Source organism: Protopterus annectens, chromosome 3.part0 (assembly GCF_019279795.1).
Source record: "Protopterus annectens isolate FY-2018-M chromosome 3.part0, PAN1.0, whole genome shotgun sequence".
Lineage (NCBI taxonomy): Eukaryota > Metazoa > Chordata > Ceratodontiformes > Protopteridae > Protopterus > Protopterus annectens.
Genome location: NC_056731.1, coordinates 617,867,110 through 617,889,063, shown reverse-complemented (window position 1 = coordinate 617,889,063; position 21,954 = coordinate 617,867,110). Strand labels below are relative to the sequence as shown.

Genomic DNA, 21,954 nt, shown 5'->3' with positions numbered 1-21,954 from the left:
TTTGTGATTAGGTGGGCCACATAGAAGGATTTTGTAACCACCTTGGCAATATGATTATCAAAGGAGAGATTACTATCTACTTGGGTCCCCAGATCTCTTATTACATTTTCTGTATTTAGGGGACTGCCACCTATGTGGTAGTTCGCAGGTATTTTGTTTTTTCCAAAAGGGATGACTGTGCACTTTTTGGCATTTAGCTTGAGGCCATGATTTTGACACCAGGTATCTGTCTCAGTGAGACCCATCTGAAGGGTGTCTGTATCAGCCGGAGAATCAATTATGGCCCCTAGTTTGCAGTCGTCTGCGAACTTGGTCAGCCATAGTCCTCCTATGCTTGCTTGGTTTAGAGTCGGACGTAGAGCCTGCAACTCTCACCATGTGGGTTCTATCCATGAGCCAGTTGGCAGCCGATCTCGTGACGTAGGGGTTTATGTTCAAGCTGGTGAGCTTGTCTATAATACTAGAATGGGGAATGGTGTCGAAAGCCTTTGTGAGGTCTAGGTAGGCTGTGTGGACCTCCTTTCCCTCATCTAATGCCTTGGTAACCGTCTCAAAAAAGTCCACCAGGTTTAGGAGGCATGATCTGCCCTTAACAAAACCAAACTGGGTAGGGTCCAAGGTTTGGAGGTTCCCAATGTTTCTGTTAATGAGTTCCATGATGATGAGTAAAATAACCGACAGAACACAAGCCAAGAAGATTGCAAAGTCACGGCAAACAGGACAACAGATTCAACCAAGATGTAGCAATATGGATAATGTAGTTACCCAGCCACAGAATTCAAAAATGCCAAATTTATTCCACGAACAAACAGACAGTATGTTAAGCGCTTTCTCTCGGTCAATACCGAGCTTCATCAGAACAAAGAATACATTCATTGCAACATTTAAATACCAGCAGATAGTCACCTGACCCACATTTTCCCCCAGTAGAACCGTTAAAATCCATAATCAAGCATTTGTTTATATAAATAAAAACATTGTAACACAATCTAATATAAAGCAGTCTCCTTCATCAACTTAGAACTGAATAGTACCAAATCATCTAAAATGAATACAAAGCAAATGTACATACTTTCAATTGTAGTATCTAAAAACAGTACCACGGTCATGTAAAATGGTAATATACCATAAGATCCAAAAGAAAAAACTAACAAAATATAATTATCAACAGGTCTTAATTTTAAAGTTGTAATTGTGTATGAAGTTATAAGCAGGCCGCCCTTAGTTTTAAAACACTACTAATGCTGATGTTGTCGTTCAAACCTGGGGCTCTACCTGCATCCAGCCTCAGTTGCCAAAGTAACTCCTTGTACTCCAATCTTGATTCCCAGTTACCTCCACGAAGGTCTGGAACCAGTTGTTCTAAAACTAAAAATGTAATATTCATGTTTTCACAAACTTGGGAATGTTTGTAAAAAGCATTGGTATCTTTACCCTTGGAAACTTCATACATGTGTTCGTATACTCTTTTCTTCAACTGCCTCTCAGTTTTACTGACATAGAAACTATTACATGTAACACAGCTACCCAAATAAAGAACCCCTTTTTCTCCACAATTGAGATGTTTGGTGGATTTGAATTTGTATTTTCTCGAAGGGATAAACATTGTGCCTTGGTTGATCATGAAACAACACTGTTGGCATGCCCCACACTTGTATGTACCAAATTTAGACTTGTCTGTACTAGAATTTGCTACAAAATTCCTTTCCAATAGTTCCTTCCAATTGGTGTCCCTCTTCCTCACAATTTGTGGAGTACTTGGAATGTAACATTTAATCTTGTCATTTAAAGTCAATATTGGCCAGTGTTTCAAAATAATTTCTTCAACTTCATTAGATGTAGATGAAAAAGTATGAATGAAATTATTTTTGAAATCATCAATTTTTGGACCTGTGTTAACACTATTCATTTTCCCTGTCCCCAACAGGGGAAAAAAATTAGAATTTCTGTTTTCAATAACTTCAGATGCCATACTATCAATAAGTTTCCTAGGGTATCCTTTCTCTTCAAACAGTGCTCCAATAGTCTTAACCTCATCCAGAAAAACATCCATCATGCTGGTCATCCTAGAGGTCCTAATCATTTGGCCCTTCACAATACCCTTTTTTTGAAAAAAGGGTGTCCACTGTTAAAATGTAAATAGGAGTTTGAAAATGTGCTTTTTCTGAAAAGCTTAGATTGAAAACAGTGATTAGTGTAGTCTTTGTATAGAGTAACATCCAAATAATTCAGCTGGTGTTCGTTTATATTGTGTGTGAAAAACAAGAATTCAGTGATATTGTTAATGTATCCCAAAAATTCATCCAACATTTCTCTTGAACCATTCCATAATAAACATATGTCGTCAAGGTGTCTAGTGGAGTATGTAATATAGTTGGACCATTTAGTCTGTAGTACAAATTTCTGCTCCCAATAGTATAAAACACAATTAGCATACAACGGGGAACAAGGGGCCTCCATTGCCACTCCTTTCTTCTCTTGATAAAATTCCCCTTTGAAATAAATAAAATTATTATTTAAAACTGTTTCCGTAAACTCCAATGTTAAATTGATAGTGTTACTATCAAGACCCAATTCAGCCACTAACACATCACAAAACCAGTCAAGCCCAGTCTTGTGTGGGATACTTGGAAACAATTCTACTATGTCAATAGTGACCATCAAAATATCCTTCCCAAATTTCTCTTGGTCCATATCTTTTAAAAAATCCCAAGAGTCTTTGTTTATGTGTGGAATAGATGCTACAAACTGCTTGACCGTGAAATCAACATACTTAGCTAATGGCTCCGTGCCACTACCTGTCCCTGATACTATGGGCCTAAACTTGATCAGGTCAATGCCCTTGTGGGTCTTTGGTATTCCAAAAATAACAGGAATTTTGGGTTTTTCTACATGCAAATAGTTGTACAATCGTTCGTCAATACTCCCTTGTAATAGATGATCATATAGGTAGTACCCGATCTTGGAAATGCGCTATGTTAATCTCATTCCAGGATACCAACCCATAATGGTCTGAGTCCTGTAACAAATTGTGTAAATGCATCTCATAATCAACTGTATACATTAAAACCACCCCACCTCCCTTGTCAGGCTTCATAACTCTGCAATTCTCTTGATTCAAAAATTCTACTAAATCTCTTTCTTTCTCGTTAAAATTGTCAGAGTATCCGTAATTCCTATTTTTTCACATAACCTTATGTCCCTTTCAGCTAATTCTTAAAAAACTTTTAAGGGATGGATCGGTGGGGGGATTAAATGCACTTTTTCTAGTTCATTCATGGCTGATGTAGATCTGCCCTTTAAAGAAAATATTTAAGTTTAACTGCCTGATGAATAATTTTAAATCAATCAGAGTGTTAGCCATTATCTCAGGGTGGGAGGAGACAAATTGAAACCCCTTAGAAAAAACTTCAAAATATTCATCCGTGGGAATTAAATCTGTAAAATTAAAAATAGTAAAACTCCCTTGCCTCCAAAGTATTTGTTTGTTCAATATACTTCTTCCACCACATCTATTGGGGTAACACAATCAATTAATTCAAGGGACGGTTCTACCCTCAGTTCAAATGTCTCCCTCCCCTCCCCCCCGGAATACTGAAAATCCTGAAAGGATTGTTTCCTTTCTTTTGCAGCAAGCCTTTCACTTCTTCTCAGAACTGGTTGACCAATCGCTTGGTTGTTAAAGTTGTTATTATGAAATTAATTTGCCCTATCTAAAAAAACATTGGCAGCCTTGTTGGAAGAAGTAAAATGCTTGGAGACAGGGTAAGCCCTGCCTTCCTTGTATTCAAGCAGGTCCCTCTCTAATTTTCTAATTTTCCTATTAGCCACTTTGATACAAAATTGATTAATTTCTTGAAATACATTGTCATAGTTCCTTTTTACACTAGTAAACATCTTATCATTGAATACTTTATGGTGTACAGTGTTGAGATCATTTAACAATATGTCAGCCTTGTTCTCATAGTCCCGGATCATTAAATTCAAAACCTCTATTCTGGTCCTGTTAAAGACCTCACAAAGCTGCTGGTGTAACAAAGTCCCCGACTGAACATTGTTCGGGAACTTGAAAACACGAAGCCCTTTAGGGACCCGGTTAACTTGCACACATTCCTTTAAATAGTCAATTTCCAATTGGTTTGACTTGAACACGTACAATTTATCTTTAAAATGGTTAAAATTGTCTTCCAAATTGCTATCAAGATTGCTCTCTGTACCTTCGTTGAAGTTGAAACGTTTAGAAGTCCAAGAGTCAAAGTTAAAAGAATTCAAATGGTTGTCCGTTCAGACCGTCTGTATACCTCTATTGAGTCCAGACCTTTTGGGTGATAAATTGTACTGCCTGGTACCCTGTGTCGAATTCGTCAGTACAGCATCCTCCGTGAAATTGGGAGTTGCGAGGTCTAGGTAGGCTGTGTGGACCTCCTTTCCCTCATCTAATGCCTTGGTAACCATCTCAAAGAAGTTCACCAGGTTTAGGAGGCATGATCTGCCCTTAACAAAACCAAACTGGGTAGGGTCCAAGGTTTGGAGGTTCCCAATGTTTCTGTTAATGAGTTCCATGATGATGAGTTCCATAGCCTTGCAGATCAGGCTAGTCAGGCTTATAGGGCGATAGTTCCCGGGGTCCGTTGTGGCTCCACCTTTGTGGAGCGGGATAACTGTTGCCGTGTGCCACTCTGTGGGTACATAGCCTGAGTTTGAACAGTGTGTTTAAGTGAGGGGTTAGTTCATTTTGGAGCTCTTGTAAGACACAGCCTGGGACCCCATCCGGTCCCATTTAAGCTGTGTTTTTGGCTTTGGATAGGGCTGTTTTAACCTATGCATCGATGATTGTCGGGGCCCTACATTCTTCTGGTATGCTTATGGGCCCTTTAGAGGGTAAGGGGGGTGAAGTTTGCACTAAACCTGTCTGCCAGAATGTTTGCAATATCAGTCGGTTCAGTGTATTTTGTGCCATTCTGCACTAACTCAGAGCAGATCTGAGAGTTTCCACTTAGGTTCTTGACATAGCTAAAGAACGCTTTGTGGTTATCTTTGGAGTCACTGGCAATTTTTCTTTCAAAACTAGCCGTGGATGATTTAATGAGGGATCGTAGTTTCTTGCTGATACTGATCAGGGATGTTTTTCCTTCTTGGGAATTTACTCTTTTCTGTACTAGTTTCCTCCTTCTGTTGTATAGCTTGTTTATGGCAGGGGTCCACCAGACTGGTTTCCTTTTCTTGGAGGAGTGAGTATTGGTTTTACTTGGGATAGCACGATCCATGCATTCCTGCAGATGCTCAGAGTGCCTTTGTAAAGGTTTCAGCAGCTTGGACAGCAGTGTCCTTTAGCATGGGGGCTGTGAACCTTTCCACCTCGGTATTAAGTAACGTGAAGTTTGCTTTTGAAAAGTTTTTCATGGTGGTTTCCTTGATTGGGGGTGGGGCGGAATGTGGATATCCAGAGTGATTAGTCTATGGTCTGATCTAACCAGCGAGGGGTTGACCTCTGGTGTGGAACACCGGTCGCCCATGTTGGTGATGACCAGGTCCAGTATGTTGTTCCCTCTGGTGGGGGTGTTGACCAGTTGATCCAGGGCGTTCGAGTTTATAAATTCTAGGAAGCGTTGGGCAAGGGAGTTAGTACTTGAGTAGTTCTCCCAGTTTATGTTTGGTTAATTGAAATCACCCAGTATTAAGGTGTTTGGTAGGACCTTCATATTTCCCAGTGTCTCCAGAAATGCGGAATGGGGGTCCTGGGCCATGGTGGGTGATCTGTAGCAAGCTACAATTTGGATTGCAGTTTTGCCCATTGTTAGTTGCACATGGATGATCTCTGATGCATTGTGCTGTGCCACTAACCTGGAGGTGTGGGTATCCTTGATGAATATGGATACACCCCCGCCTTTTGTGTTTTGGTCCTGGTTCTGTGGCCGAAAGATATGGTATGAGTTATAGCCTAGTAGTGCTGGGGTGCTCTCAGGAGCCTTAAACCAGGTTTCTGTTACTGCACAGATGTCGATGTTCTCCATACTGAGGAGTGCCTTGAGTGCGTGCATTTTGAGGTTTAGACTTCTGGTGTTGAGTAGCATTACCCTCAGTTTTTGGTTACTTGTGCTGTTTATGGTTGTGGGTTTGTCTTTTGAGCCTTGCCTGAAAAAGGCACTATGGGGATGTCAAGAGCCTTGGCCAGTATTCGAAAGCCTAAGGGTGACAGGTGCAAGCCACCTCTTGCGAAGCAACGCGGCTTGTCGAGCATGTCATCCCAGGCGGACAGACACTGGATCCCCTTTGAATGACACCAGAAATTTAGCCAATTGTTGAAATTGATCACTTTTTTCTTTATACTGTGGCATCATTCTTGGTGAGGGCAGGATGCTACTCAGGGTCAGGGTCATACCGGCCTGGGCTACATGATCAGAGAGCTCTTCCATGTCTCTTTTCATGTAGTCCAGAGAGGTACGTCTCAGGTCATTTACACCAACATGGAAAATGACAGAGTTGTATTTGTATTTGTTCTGGAATGACCTGAGTGCTTGTGTTATGTGGCGGATCCTGGCACCTGACAGGCAGTTAACTGTAACCTTCTCCTTGTCCAGCCTAGTTAGTGGGACATCAGTATGCCTGACTGTAGAGTCGCCTATTACTAGTGTGTTGGGTATGTTGTTTTGCGTTAAGGGCTGTGATTGTGTGGCACACTGATTATGTGAAGTATGTGTTTCATAGTTGGTGATGGGGTGTGGAGGTTGCTTGAATGTCTGCTTTGGAGGTCTCTTTTGCTTTTGCAGATTTTTATTTAGAACCTCCGAGTATGTTTTCATGTATTCATGTGTGTTATTTGCCAGTGTTGGTTTATTAGGTCTATGTGAGACTGGTGATGTGTTGCAAGTATTACCCTTCTCCTCTTGACTGTCAGTTCCAGTCTTGGATTGAGAGAGCTTTGCATCCAGTTTGGCTGTATAATTGCATCTCTCACATATATTAGTGTTTGGTGGTAGGAGGAGAGGGTTGTCTGTGTACATGAGGCAGTTGTAACATTGCCTCAAAATGCCCAGATTCACCAGTTGGACAGGAGAGTACACCGGAAACTGCCCTTTGGACATGCCTGAACAGGTAGAGTAAGCTGTTTTTCTGATTGGCTGGTGGGGACGAATAGAGAGCCTTGTCCTTCTGGGCAGTATAGGGGGGGTCTAGTGCTAGGATTAATTCATGTTTCAGACTGACCAGCAGGCAGTTTGGTATGTTATCTGTCCCCATAGACATTGTGCTCTTGGCCTCAGATAGCACCTTGAGAACTTGTTCTTTGGTGATTTGAGTGGAAGGTGTACATATAAGTATGTTATCTTAGAATACTGAAGAGGTGAGAGGAGGGTGAAATGTGAACTGAATTTGTCCACTAGTAGATTGGTATGTCCTCTGGATCTGTGTGTGTGACGACATTGTGTCTGACATTTTTAACATAATTAAATAAGGCTTTGTGTTTATTCTTTGCCTGGGTGGCTATTTTTACCTTGTATGTGGCTTAGGCTGATTTGATCAGGGTCTGGATTCTTTGCTTAGTTTAGCCAAGAGCATTTTTGACATTATGAGATATTTAACTTTGTGTGAAATATTTTTTTATTATTATTATTATTATCGAGCCTGTTTATGTTTGGGTTTTACCATAGGAGTTTATTTGTGAATTTGACGTTATATTTATTTCATATCAGTTGTTGGTGCCTTTCTACCCAGTTGGTCATCCTTCTCAGTTTCTTTCTTGGACTGTCATCCCATTTTTGCACTGCTGCACCTATCTTTGTGTCATCAGTACAGGTTTGATCCTGTTCTGTGTTATGTTATGTCAGATATGTCTAAGACAAACATACTAAACACTGCTGGACCAAGGACTAACCAATGCAGTGATCCACTAGTCACTTTCATTTTGGTTTTCACAGTTTATAGATTTATAGGTGGTTACTAGGTATGCAGTCCCGGAGGCCATTAAGGAGACTATTCCATATTCCTAATTGCCCCAACGCAGTTTCTGGTTAAGTGTATTTTTCAAGGTTACACTGTTGCCAAATGAAAGCTGAAGGAATCAATCCCTATACCATATGAATGATGTGTTTTAACTGCCAGACAATTTCCACCTCAAATGCCTGATTATGGCATGATGTACAACTAAGCGGGGAGGGGTTGAAGCCCAGCCATCAGCACATGGAGTTTGGAAGGCAAAGCCTTAACTTAAGCTGCTTGTACAGCTCTTCTAATGGCAACCCTTAGACTGTTACCCTTCAGTCCTACAACATTCAGTTTTCTCAATCTTCTCCCAGCCCATCCATAATTCCTGTTAGGCATCTGCTTGGAATCAAGTCAAAGACCTTGATGAAGTCCAGGTAGACCATATCTGCTATTACTTTCCTGTGAAATTCACCAGTAACTCAGTCATAAGACTGTATCAAGTCTGACTGTGATGCAGATAAGAAAAATTACAATGACTAAGCAGTTTAACAAAATGAATACAAATAGAACACACAGTAAAATGTAAAACAGAATTTTACAGACAATATCAACAGATAAAAAAATGTAAATCATTCATAAAATCTAATTCCTGTATTATCTAGTAAAAATCTAGATGTTTTAATAGTCTCCCTATTGAAATGGCACTTGAAATGCCGAGTGCCGACAAGTCACCCCCCCCCCCCCCAGAAGGAATTGTGCTTCTCCTTTAATCTCGTTTTTGCAAGGGAACAAGCATGCCACACCCCCTGAACTTACATATACCAACTCTAAGATCTTGGAGAAAAGAAGAATATTTCAAGAAATGGCATCTTGGACTTAGTTTATCTGAGTCCATTCTTTCGGCCAATCAGTCTTTGTATTTCAGAACTCACTTTAGCAGGTCCTGACATTTCAAATGGTTACCATATTAATAACCATCTGCATAATGTATCTTTGTAAAATATGTTATGTAGTCCTATTAAGCCATAATTTTTGCTGGATGGGTTCGGAGCCGAACCTCGGCTCCAGCTCGGCCGATACTAAAGCTCGAGAGCTTTTGCTGGCTCAAGGCTATCCCCTATCCCATGGTGCACCACGGCAATTCCCCAGATCACATTTGCCGCAAAAGCTTCGAGGTTGTCATCTTTACTGGAACATAGAGAACATAGCCCTTTTGGCTTCAAAACGTGTGATAAATGTTCTCAGAAGATGTTGTTGGCCGACAGTCACACCAGTTGTGTGTACTGTCTTGGAGAAGCTCATTGGCAAGAACCCTGTACCTTTTGTCATGCGTTCAGCACCAGGGTTCTTAATGAACACAAAAGAAAACTTATTGATAGGGGTCTGATGAGAAGTTCCTTCCAAGAACAACTGGAACAAGTTCCGACGGTCTCTAAAAATCAAAAAAGGAAATCTCCATTGGCTCCTGCTTCGGAACCGACAAAAAAAAAAATCAAAAGCGACAAAGCCAAAGAGTTCTGGCTCTGATTTTGCTTTTTCGGTCTCAATGTCGTCTGTTTCATCAGCTCCGAGCCAATCATCTTTGTCGAGACATTCACCAGTCTTGAAATCAGTGTCACCAACATTAAGATCTCCTGTTTTGGAAAGGAGGAGATCTCCATCTATCTCCTCCCGTTCCTCCAGGACACTATCTGATGAAGATGTACAGCGGGTGATGAAGCAGCTGCTCTGCATTCTGGCGCTGGCAACAATGTTAGCTTCTCTGGACCCAAAGGTTTCGGATCCATCCCAGCCTCAGTCTACTATTCCTCCTCTGACTGCCTCACTTTTGGATTATAATGTTTCAGGTCATATTGTGCTGGAACCCTCCGTTCCGAGAACTTTTCCTGCTTTCTTGGAACCGATAACTCTTACTTCATCAGCTCAGTCTGGAGCCAAGGGGTCTGGGAGCCAACGCTCTCCATTCGACTCAGGGAGGGATAGTCACCCCGTTTTTTTCTTCCGATCCGACTCTCCCTCTCGGTGCTTCGGCTCGTGTGAGCTCGACCCTCCACTTCCTTGGAGCAGAGATCTTCGGAGCAGGGTGGTAAGGCTTTTGAGGTGCTAGAGAGAGCTTTGTCAGGTACTAAACCCCTGCCATTGGATCCGACGTCCCTCCAGCAGTCGGTAGCAGCATCTTGTCCTCCACCTGCCCCTAAACTTAGGGAACCAGAGCCCCAAGGAGCCCCATAGGAGGTGTCTCCTCTTCCAAAACCTCCCCAGATTACCCCACTGGAGAGGTCCCTAGGAAGAGAGCCTGCAAGAGGAAGCATAGCGACTCACCCGAGTCTGTCACTTCTGACACTGATTTGGATGAGTCAGAAGGGTCCCCAAGATCCCCCTCTGAGGATGTCTCTTTTTTGGGCATCCTAAAAATCCTAAGCCAGAGGGGTGATTGGAAAGCCTCTAACCCTACTGAGGATGAATCAGTGTACCTTGAGGCTTTTGGTTCCCGACCTTCCACCTCCTGGGTGACACCGCCATATGACCAGCTGTTAGGGGTCATATCTCGAAAAGCTTGGACCTCTCTGGACACAGTGGAGCCTGTCCCAAGGAGGCCTAATAAGTCTATTACTGCTCCAGGAGACAAAACCTTTCTAACCAAGGGAGGACCTGTGGATGCTATGGTAGTAGCAGCAGCCACAAAGAAGGAGTTATCTGAGACATCCTCAAATATCCATCCTCCTAATAAAAAGTCTAAGACGATGGATAGGTATAGAAAGTGTACTTTTTCTTCAGCAGCTTTTACCCTATGATCGCTGAACTACCTCTCCCATTTTACTAGGCTACAAAGGGATCTCCTAAAAGAGTTGGGAGATACCCTTCAGGGTTCAGTAGCATTGGGATCCGCTTACAAGGTATTTTTGCAGCTCTCTACCCTTACCTCTATTGCTAACTCCTCCATGAGGCTGATTTCTTACGCAGCTGATGGAGCAAGCAGGGGGGCCGTATCAGGAATATCTCGGAGGAGACATTCCTGGATGCATCTATGCAATTTTACGGAGTCCTTCAAGTCTTCCTTTACCAACGTCCCCTTTGATGGTTCAACTGTTTTTGGACCTCAGGTAAAAGAGGCTTTGACCAGGTGCGAGCAGGAAGGAAAAACCTTATCTGCTGTGGGAGTCTGTTTTTCCCTTCCTTCCAGACCCTATCCCAAGGGTCAAACAGGAGGAAAAATGTGGTTCTGTAAATCCCAAAAAAAAGTTTCCCTCAAGCACGTGGTCAACCCTCCTGTAGAGACAGAGGGGGAGGTTATAATGGAAGGTGCCATTCTCGTGTCAGAGGGGGTTCTGCAACACCAGGGTGATAGAGATGCTTTCTCTGATCAGCCCTTTCATTGCCCCTGAAGGGTTGCCCGACTGTTCATCTCTGGAGGTAGTCAGGGGTCATCTCTCACTGTACCCAAGCGTCTGGCTGCAAATTTCTCAAGATCGATGGGTACAAAATGTAATTTCCAGAGGTTACCTCATTCCTTTTGTTTTCGATCCCCCTATAAATCAGTCTTTACCAAATGTCCCACCTAATCAGATCATGCAGCATTAGAGGTCATCTCGTTGCTTCAAAAAAGAGTCATCCAAGAAGTCCCTACAGAGCAAATAGGATCCAGAACTTACTCAATATTCTTTTTAGTTTCAAAAAAGACCAGGGACTGGAGATCAGTTCTAGATCTCAGCAAGCTGAACAAGTCTGTAAAAAAATCGAAGTTCCGAATGATCACTCTGCAGTCAATTCTTTGTTTATCGGAAAAGACAATTGGATGTGATCCATAGATCTTCAGGACGTGTACTACCATATCAAAATGGACAGGCGCTCCATAAGACACTTACGCTATCGGCTGGGAGCCAGTCATTTTCAATTTCGAGCACTGCCTTTTGGCCTCACTACAACCCCTAGAGTGTTCACCAAATGTACGGAGGTGGTCACGGCTCACCTGAGATGTCAGGGATTCCGGGTGTTTCTGCACTTAGACGATTGGCTCTTCACTACTACCACCAAGCACCAAATAATCTGAGCCAGGGACGAGACTCTATCCTTGTGCACCAGATTAGGAATTATAGTAAATCTAAAAAAAATCTACCTTATCTCCATCGCAGCGTATTGTCTTCTTAGGCTCAGATCTAGACTACATCACAATGACAGCAAAACTGACTCCAGAAAGGATAGAATCATTACACAACCAAGTCAATCTCTTGCTAACCAAAGACAAAGTACAAGCCAGAATAGTTCTTCAAGTTCTAGGTACTATGGCATCCACCATTCTTTTAGTTCTCCTAGCCCATCTACACATGAGAGTGCTTCAGTGGCTACTATTTGCCCAGTAGTCAATGCAGGATCTACCCCTATCCCACCAAATAATCATTACAAATTCCTGCAAGAAGGATCTAACATGGTGGTTACATACAGATCAGCTTTATCTAGGTCGTCCTTTTGTTCTTCCTCATCAAAATGCAGTCTTGACCACGGACGTTTCACAGATAGGGTGGGGAGGACATTATCTGAGAATGACGGTCCAAGGTATCTGACAGGATCACGAGAACCACTTGCACATAAATGTTCTGGAGATGGGAACAGTGCTCTATGCATTGCAAGTACTTCACAGTTCTCTTCCTACCATAACATTTGCAATTCAGTCAGACATGTCAGTTGTGTGGTACATAAACAAGCAAGAGGGAACCAAGTCTTACCCACTTTGTTGAGAGGCACAAAGTATGGAAATGGGCGATGGGCTCTCAACGTTTTCTGGTAGCAACGCACATTCCGGGGAAGTCAAATGTGATAGCAGACTAGCAGACAAACCGAGTCAAGCAATTCTGTTGCATCATGAGTAGTCACTGAAAACAGAATTTGCAGAAGAGATTTTCCTTAGATGGGGCCAGCCTTGCTGCAATTTATTTGCCACATACATGAATGCCAAATGCAGCAACTACTTTGCCCTCATTCCCCATCCGGGGATGTCACTCAGGGACGCTCTGGCCCACAATTGGCCTCCCGGACTTCTTTACGCTTTCCACCCTTTCCCCTCATACCCAAAGTGATTCAGAAAGCAAAACTGGTGAAGGATACCCTGATCCTCATTGCTCCTTACTGGCCTCGCTGAGTCTGGTTCCCCTTCGTGTGGCCTTATCTCTTGGAGGAACCTTGGATTCTGAACCATCTCCGGACCAGGACAGTTCCATCCTACCATCCAGACCCTGAAATTGACAGCATGGCTGCTCCAGTTCCATGAATAGCCAGGTGTATATCCCTTTCTCCTACTGTAAAACACATCCTCATTTCTTCCCACAAACCTTCCACCAGAAAATTATACTCCAGCAAATGGAAAAGGTTTTCCATTTGGGCGGAAAAACAAGGCATAAATCACTACTCAGCTCCCATAGAGTCTATTCTGTCCTTCCTAGCATCTATTTTTCAAGAAGGAGCTGCAGCTGCTACCATTAGAGTTCAGTTGGCTGCCATCTCAAATTATCATTTTGGGAACATGGGAAACTCTATTATGTCCCACTCTTTATGTAAAACCTTTTTGAAAGGAGTCCTCCTTCTCAGACCTCCAGTCAGGCAACCTCCAGAGCCCTGGGACTTAAACTTAGTTCTTACCTCATCAACCTGCCCTACCTGAAGACCCTGGGTCCCCTGCATTAAATAATTCCTGCTTTCTCTTCCTAAAATTAAGGAAAAGAGGCTATATTCACCCAGAACTCATCCCTTCAAGGAAGCCAGAAACCTACCTAGCTGCCAGTCCTGCTTTAGGGTTGATAACCTGCGCTACCTGAAGACCCTGGGTCCCTGCATTAAATAATTCCTGCTTTCCCTTCCTAAAATCAAGGGAAAGAGGCTATCTTCTCCCAGAACTCATCCCTTCAAGGAAGCCAGAAAGTATGTTTGTTACTGTTTGTAAAAGATATTTTTTCCATACTAAGTAGGTAGTAACTTTCCCTTCCCTGCCAGGATAGCCAGCAGCGTTACTACTCTGTACTCGTCTACCTTCATCCCTTCCCTCTTGTTGCTCCTGCACTTGACTTCACTCTTCCCACCCTTACTCCTAAACCTACTTTTCCCCCCTCGAGCTACTGCAGCAGTTCTGTGTGTACCTACTAGAGGGGACCCTTTTCACAGTACACCTAGCCTTCAGCTTCTGAATAGAATCTCTTGGGTATTTAGTTTTACCTTACTCGTTTCATTCTGTCCCACTTTCCCCTTTTATATTTACCACAATTCTCTTATCTACCCAACCTACGCAAACAATCATTACCTCTATTGCCTCCTTCAGCTACCTCCTCCTAACTTACCTCTAGTAGTCAGCATTCCACTGATTGTTTTCCTCAGGTCTTCTTCCTTTACTTAGCTCTACCCCTCTCTTCTTCATTATCTCCTACCTATCTGTATCTCATTCCCACCTTTTCTTCCCTATCACTACTCTTTCCCTTTCCTTACTTCACCTACCTGACTAGAATATGTCTTATCCTCTTCCCACCTCCATTGCTGAATTACTTTCTATTATCTAGTCTTGACTTATCTGTACCTCCCCCTACATATCTCCCTCCTACTGTTCTACCTTACATCCTTCCGACCTATTAGATATACCTGGTCCTTGCCTTTCCTGGTCTGTACCTCCCCCTGCTTACTGCTCTCCTCCCCTCACTACTTCACATCCTTTATGATCTATTAAATATACCTTGTCTTCCGAGGCACCATCTTTAACTCCTTGACTAACTCTTGGCTGCTGCTGTGCGTCCTGGGCTCTAGCTACCTACCTATTGTAAGTACTTGCAGTGTATCACTGTTGTTTAATTAAATGGACTTCACCTTTAAACTTGAAGACAAAGTTACTATCTAACTGCTATGTTCTGTAAAGTGTTACCGTGTCTGTGCTGGTGTAGTCATTGCCGTAAATAGCGGTTTGCTTATGTGCTTTTCTGTTGAACTTGTTCATATTGGCATAACTGTAGATTCCAATGTTGTGTTTCTGAGTCTGATATTAATACACACACATAGCATTAGATGTATCGAGCATTTTTGGCTTTATTTGCCACTTTTTCAGTACTCTACAGCCATATTTTGCTCTATTACCTAACTTGAAAGTGCAGGGCTATCTTCATAGGTTCATACTAGGCTATCTGTCCAAGGGCATTTATAAGCCTAGCCAGAGTTTTGTGGCTTTCGCCACCCCTTTAGTTTAGAGGATACTATGCCCATTATTTTGCTGTGCCTCTGACAAGCAGAGACACAGAGATAATCCCTGGGGTATATCTGCGATCTCCCATCCATTGGTCAAGATTTCTCTTGAACAAAGCCAGCGAGGTGCTCTGCCTCACATGTACCGGGATTTTGTTCCACAGCATAGGGAGTCTCTGGGTGATGAATCTGTCCCTCCAGCACGTCCTATTAATAACCGTGTCAAGGTTTAAGTCTCCCGCCCTTGTAGTTCTGAGGGATCTAGATTTTTTGAGGTGAAGCATGTTCATCAATTATGGGTTGGACATGGCCTTGTAAGTCAGGCACAGGTCACCTCTGAGCAGACGGTAAGCGACTGAGTAGAGCTGAAGTTCCTTCAGTCGGGCGGCATAGGACATATTTTTAAGACCCTTTATCCTTTTGGTGAGGAACTTTTGGGGCCTTTCTAGTTGCTGCAGGTGTCGTGTCAGATACATTCCGAATGGGGCATTGTACTCAATTATTAGCCTGATGAGTGATGAGTACAGGGGGACGATGACTTCCCTTGATCTAGATGCGAATCCCTTCATGATCAGGTGGGCAATGTAGAAGGTCTTCCTAACTACTTTGGCAACGTGAGTATCAAATGAAAGGTTGCTGTCAACCTGGGTACCCAGATCCCTGATAACCTCTTCTGTGCTTAGTGGGTTGCCGCCTATATGGTAGCTAGGGGTAACCTTGTTTTTCCTGAAGGGTATGACTATGCATTTTTTGGCATTTAACTTTAGGCCATGGTTCTGGCACCAGTTTTCCGTTTCTATAAGACCCTTCTGAAGGATATCTGTGTCAGATGTGTTCTCAACTATGGCACCCAGTTTGCAGTCATCTGTAAATTTTGTCAACCATAATCCTCCTGTGTTTGCTTGGACTTCTGAAAAGTAGATGCCGAACAGGAGAGGGCCCAGGACTGAGCCCTGTGGGACACCACTTGTGACAGGCTTTGAGTCTGACATGGCGCCAGCAACTCTGACCCTGTGGATTCTGTCACTTAGCCAATTTGCAACCCATCTTGTGACGTATGGGTTTGCATTTAAGCTGATGAGTTTTTCAATGATACCTGAGTGGGGTATTGTGTCGAAAGCCTTTGCCAGGTCTAGGTAGGCTGTGTGGACTGCCTTTCCCTCATCAATGGCCTTGGTGACTGTTTCGAAAAAGTCCACCAGGTTTAAAAGGCATGATCTGCCCTTAACAAAGCCAAACTGGGTCGGATCCAAAGTCTGCAAGTCTCCTATGTCTTTATTTATGAGTTCCATTATGATCCTCTCCATAGCTTTGCAGATCAAGCTTGTCAAGCTGATGGGACGGTAATTTCCCGGGTCGGTGGAGGCACCTCCTTTGTGAAGTGGGACCACAGTTGCCGTACGCCACTCCTTAGGCACATATCCTGAGGTGAGGCTAAGATTAAACAGCTGCCCTAACTGCGGGTTTAATTCCTCATTGAGTTCGTGAAGCACGCATCTGGGGACACCATCTGGTCCCATGGATGCTGTGTTTTTTGCCTTGGAGAGAGCAGTTCTCACCTGAGCGTTTGAGATGTTTGGGGGGCTATAATTCTTTGGTATAGATATCTCTCCTTTTGGGGGGGGGGGGGAGTTTGCACTGAACCTGTCAGCCAGTATGTTGGCAATGTCTGTAGGTTCAGTAATTTTTACATCATTTTGAACGAATTCTGAGCATATCTGGGAGATTCCTCCCAGGTTTCTAACATAGCTAAAGAAGGCCTTATGATTGTCCTTTGAGTCCTTGGCAAATTTTCTCTCAAAATATGCCTTGGATGATTTTATGAGAGATCTTAATTTTTTACTTATAATGATCAAGGGTGTTTTCCCTTTTAAGGATTTTGCTCTATCTTGTAGTAGCTTCCTCCTTTTGTTGTAGAGCTTGTTTATGGCTGGGGTCCACCAAACTGGACGCTTGGCTTTGGTACAAAGGGTCTTTGTTTTGTTTGGGATTGCCTGATCCATGCAGTCCTGTAGGTGCTGGTAGAAGGCATTTGTAAGTGATTCAGCGGTTTGAGTAATGGTTTCCGCAGTCTTGGGGGCCATAAAAGAGACCACACTAGCCTTTAGAAGTGTGAAGTCGGCTTTTGAGAAGTTCTTCACTGTGGTCTTTTTTATCTCAGGTGGGGGCGGGATGTGGACTTCCAGTGAGATTAGTTTATGGTCTGATCTCACCAGTGAAGGATATACTTCCGGTGTTGAACATTGTGACCCCATGTTCGTGATGATGAGGTCTAGTATGTTATCTCCTCTTGTGGGAATGGTGACTAGTTGTTCCATGGCATTTGAGTTTATGAACTCTAGGAACCTTTGGGCTAGATTGTTGGGGCTAGAGTAGTGATCCCAGTCTATATTCGGGTAGTTGAAATCACCTAGTATGATGGTGTTTGGAGATACATTTATCCCCTCCAGTGTTTTCAGGAAAGGTATGTGAGGTTCCTGAGATTGAGAGGGTGGCCTGTAACATGCTACAAATTGCAGAGCAGTCTTGCCTATGGTTAGTTGCACCTGGATGGTCTCCGATGCATCGTGCGTTGCCACCAACCTTGAGGTGTGGGTGTTCTTGATGAATATAGACACCCCCCCTCCTTTCTTGGTGTTGTCCGGATTTTGGGGCCGGAACGCATGATAAGAGGTAAAGCCTGATAGTGCCGGGGTGCTCTCGGGAGCCTTGAACCAGGTTTCAGTCACAACACAGACATCGATGTTCTCCATACTGAGAAGGGCCTCGAGTGCGTGCATCTTGAGGTTGAGACTTCTGGCATTGAGCAGCATTACCCTTAGTTTTTTTCCTTTTTTGTGTTCTAGGGTGGTAGGTTTAGAATTTGAGCCTTGCCTAAAAAAGGCACTATGGGGGTGGCAAGAGCCTTTGCCAATATCCAGAAGCCCAGGGGTGACAGGTAGTCACAAAGACTTTTAGATTATGCATGGTACACGTGGAGCAGTGGAACGCTGACCTGCCTACCTGTATGAAGTCCAATAGCCACTTTCTAACATATTTTGGCTTGCCGGTTTACAGAAAACACCATGGTATACTAGCGTTTTACTACCTGTATGATGTTCAATAGCCACTTTCAAACATAATTTGGCTTGCTGGTTTATAGAAAACGCCATGTTATACTTGCGTTTTTACTGTACGTTTCCCTGGAAGAAAGCCACTCTCTAACTTATTTGGCTTGCCTGTTTACTGTAAACGCCAAGTTAGACTAGCGTTTTAGCTTTAATTTTCTATGAATAAGCATTATCACTCCAGTCACAACGCCGTATTTTAAAGTGGTTTTGACAGTGGGTTAATTCATATTAAACTAGTTAAACTGTGTTATTGTTTATGTGTCTGTGCAGCGTCTCACTATCTCCTCGCTTAACAGTATTCCCACATCAGCCCAGAAAATAAAATGTTGTTGCAACTTTTTCTGTTAGATTAGTTAACTTAATGGAGGAGCCTCACTACGCCCTATGTATCATGTAATATATTTACTATACAGTAGTGGGCTTTTTGGTATTAGGCTTTACTTTACCTAGGCTTCCTAATTATTACCATATAATCTAGCTAACTTTTTGCTGACATAGATAGCATGTTCATTCTGGTAAGAAACTTGCCTAACAGGTTAAGGTGTATAGTTGTTTACTATTTTGTACTGTTTCATTCTCAGCGTGTTAAGCAGGACATCTTATGGAATGGAATTTAATCTGTATGATAGTCATGCATCCACTGTACTGAACTGCTAATACTCTACCTATATTTGCTATAGTGATTCTAATTGCTTGTATTTGCTTACTGGTTATTGAGAATGGAATGTAATCTGCATTACAGTCATGCATACACTGTATTGAACTGCTAATACTCTACTTATATTTGCTTTAGTGTTTCTAATTTGTTTGTATTTGTTTACTAGATAGTATGTTCTCACTATACTATTGTTGTAACTGACTGATATAACCTAAAAGGTTTATTTTCTTTGCTCACCCCTCTTGCACAGCTAAATTGATTTAGAGTGTATTCTTTTATATTGTTTAACTGACTAGGACATTTTTTACTTGGCTCAACTGCTAACTGTTTTTTCTTTGTTCTTCACTACTTTCTCTTCTTTCTCCCTTTGTCTACCCAGCCTGCCTAGCTGCCTGTCCTGCTTTAGGGTTGATAACCTGCCCTACCTGAAGACCCTGGGTCCCTGCATTAAATAATTCCTGCTTTCTCTTCCTAAAATCAAGGAAAAGAGGCTATCTTCTCCCAGAACTCATCCCTTCAAGGAAGCCAGAAAGTATGTTTCTTATTGTTTGTAAAAGATATTTTTTCCATACTGAGTAGGTAGTAACTTTCCCTTCCCTGCCAGGATAGCCAGCAGCGTTACTACTCTGTACTCGTCTACCTTCATCCCTTCCCTCTTGTTGGTCCTGCACTTGACATCACTCTTCCCACCCTTACTCCTAAACCTACTTTTCCCCCCTCGAGCTACTGCAGCAGTTCAGTGTGTACCCACTAGAGGGCACCCTTTTCCCAGTAAACATAGCCTTCAGCTTCTGAATAGAATCTCTTAGGTAATTAGTTTTACCTTACTCGTTTCATTCTGTCCCACTTTTCCCTTTTATATTTACCATAATTCTCTTATTTACCCAACCTACTCAAACAATCATTACCTCTATTACCTCCTTCAGCTACCTCCTCCTAACTTACCTCTAGTAGTCAGCATTCCACTGATTGTTTTCCTCAGGTCTTCTTCCTTTGCTTAGCTCTACTGGCTTTGTTCGCCTTGCGGGCTCACTCCGCTCCCCTACCCCACCCCCAATTCCCACCCACCCCCACTGCATCTGACCTTATACCTCTCTAACCACACCCACTTACACCATTAACTAATCCCATCCCACAATCTCATTATAGCTTTCCATCTTCTAAGACACTCCTATTTTAACATACACTTCACCCTTCCACTCTTCACCCTCTACTTTAGAAGCACTATGCCTATTCCATCCTTATCACCTTACCTCAAAACACTACTTCTATTTTCAATTCTTCCTTTCCTTTGCATTCCATACACCCTAACTGCCTATGAACATCTCAGTTACTCTAGCTTCCACCAGCCCCAAAAAAAATCCCCTCCTGCTTTACCAACTAGCCTTAAACACATAAACATAACATTCACTACCAACTATTTCCTCCCAAAGTATCATAGATTCACCCATATTAACTACAAACACCACCTTATCAAGAGAGGACATAATATACTGAACCCTTCTCTAATCCACACATATAGACTACACCTACACCTCCTACAAGATGGTGTTATACATCCCAGTCCAGGCCCTACCAACATTAGTCCTGCTTCCCCTAGTAGACCTTCTACCTCTCCCCCTCAAACCCCTACAAGGCCTCATAACTCCCTCTTCTTAGCTCACTTAAATATATGAAGTGTAAGCAAAAAAGTTACACACCTTCATGCCCTACTGGATGTACATGACTTTGACATCCTTTGCTTAACCGAAACATGGTTAAAACCAGCAACCCAAGACTATGAAATCACCCCTCCTGGATATAACATTTTAAGAGTGGATCGCCTTAACAAGAAGGGTGGGGGTGTGGTTTTAATATACAAAGCAGGGCTCCAACTTTCACTACTAGATGCTCACCCACCATCCAATATCAACTCTGAAATTATTATCACTAAGCTACAGCTAAATACTTGTAAATCCATCTACATTTTATGCTCATATCTTCCTCCAGGTAATAACATCAACTCCCTAGAAAATATCCTTTGCTGGCTGTCCATTAACTATCCACAGGAAACCATTGTGCTAGGTGACTTTAATATAGACTGGAATACCTGTAATACTGACAACCCAACTAATCACATAAATCTACATGGCTTCTTTCAAATTATCACCTCACCTACTCGCACCCATAAACCCACCAACAAAGAAACCACCCTAGATTGGATCCTAATAAATACCCAGTCCATAACCTATAATGTAGGTATACTGCCAGATGACCTTAGTGATCACTCCCTAACCTATTTTATTAGGAAAAAGCTTAATATACCCTGCCCTACAACTTTTAGAACTACTCGCTCAAATAAACATTTCAACCCAGAACACTTCCAGATGAACTGAGTGTATGTAACTGGACACCATTAAAATACCTCCAACTTGAGGAAGCTGTGGCATACTTTAATTCAGAGTTCCTTGAAATCCTTGACTACCATGCCCCTTCCTGTATCCTTAGGAACACCACCAAAACAGCTCCATGGCTTACTAAGGAAACTAAGAAAAAAATGTTGCTAAGAAACAAATTCTGGGCCAAATGGCGTACCTCTAAAAACACACCTGATCACTTAAAATTTAAACAACTCAGAAACTCTACTAAAACATCTATAATATCAGACAAAAAAAAACTTCTTCTTCCAACTTCAAAATACCAACCAGCAAAGTCCACAGAAATTCTGGTCAGGTATCACTAGACTCATTCACCCAGGCAATTCTAAAACTCCAACCTCATCTGGAATTACCCTTGACACTCCCAAACAAATTGCTGACTCCTTCAATAACTTCTTTACTGAAGCCATCCATTCACTTGCTAACTCTCTACCTCATGTATCCTCTAATCTGCCCTCCTCCTTACATACCTCATCGCCCATTTTCCAACTCTGCCCTGTCCCCACATCCCTCATCTGTACCCTCCTTCAAAAACTCAAACCCTCTACCCCTTCAGCAGACCATTTGCCTTCTAAATACCTTCAAATTGCAGCCAAAGTTATTGCCTACCCAATCTCTATCCTTATAAATAGAA

The 21,954-nt window shown here is 42.6% G+C and overlaps 1 protein-coding gene across 4 annotated transcripts in view; it reads left to right on the top strand.

Annotated features, from left to right (window-relative positions):
* The window catches only part of NOD1 (nucleotide binding oligomerization domain containing 1), an 849,510-nt gene that overhangs the window by 572,332 nt on the left and 255,224 nt on the right, over positions 1-21,954 (top strand). The window lies entirely within an intron of this gene.